This window comes from Carassius carassius, chromosome 16, assembly GCF_963082965.1.
Source record: "Carassius carassius chromosome 16, fCarCar2.1, whole genome shotgun sequence".
In the NCBI taxonomy this organism is placed as follows: Eukaryota; Metazoa; Chordata; class Actinopteri; order Cypriniformes; family Cyprinidae; genus Carassius; species Carassius carassius.
The window spans coordinates 5,332,523-5,333,545 of NC_081770.1; the positions used below are offsets into that span (position 1 = coordinate 5,332,523).

Sequence of the window (1,023 nt, forward strand, 5' to 3'; positions counted from 1 at the left end):
GACGTCAACTGTCACCTTCGCGCCGCTGACACCCCGGCGGAGCCTCAGAATAAAACCGTTATGATGTAAAGATTATTTTATATTATGTGTATTATACAGTTATAAATAGTGTGTTTCTATCAGTGACGTGGGCCAAGGCGGCGCTCTAAAATGATGAGAAAGTCAGTGAGTTGTTGATTATTTTTAGATTAATACGAAAACAGAATAAACGTCAGGTTTCGTCTATGTAACGTTCAGAGCCATGGTAACGTTAAACAATGTTCAGCTATTACTTTTAATAGTATTTTTTTTTCGTCACTTTACACGTCAAATGCTAAAAACATACTTAAACCCGTCTCAAAGAGCTTTAGTTCAGGTCATTTAAGGTTTAATTTGAAAGTGACAAAATCTGAGTTTTGATTAAAACTTGGTACTTTCCACAAGTTTGATTCATTCACCGATGTTCGTAACGCGCATGCGTGGCGCGATTATTGTAGACTATGTATTTTGTAAGTATATTAATATTAATAATTAATATTAACTCAAATGCACAAAAATACAACATCCAAGTATATGAAAGCCAAGTATATTAAAAGAAAGTAAACAAAAATATAATATAATTTTATCATTAATATGAATATGTCCGCATATTTACATGTACTTTATATATATGTAAATTTCGATATTTGTATGATTTATAGACATATCAAATGTAAAAATCAAAGTTTGACAAAATAAACCAATTTTTTTTATTTTGACAAACTTTGATTTTTACATTTTATATGTCTATAAATCATATGTATATAATGTGTATATAAATATTTACTATATTAAATATTTTAATATAAAAAATAATATAACTGTATGTATGTATGTATATAATAAGAGAAATAACACATATTTTATATTTTTACTAATATTGCAATTTTACAATGCAAATCAAAATTATTTCTATTAGGCTAATATAGATAGATAGATAGATAGATAGATAGATAGATAGATAGATAGATAGATAACAGAAAATGCAACATTTAATAATATAAC

The 1,023-nt window shown here is 26.8% G+C and overlaps 1 protein-coding gene across 3 annotated transcripts in view; it reads left to right on the forward strand.

Moving 5' to 3' along the window:
• The first annotated feature begins 36 nt into the window (after positions 1-36).
• The window catches only part of LOC132159502 (caytaxin-like), a 9,396-nt gene continuing 8,409 nt past the window's right edge, over positions 37-1,023 (forward strand). For all 3 annotated transcript variants that reach the window (XM_059569039.1, XM_059569037.1, XM_059569040.1), the window contains exon 1: positions 37-161. The gene's annotated coding sequence lies outside the window, so the exon portion shown is untranslated. The remainder of the gene's footprint in view (positions 162-1,023) is intronic.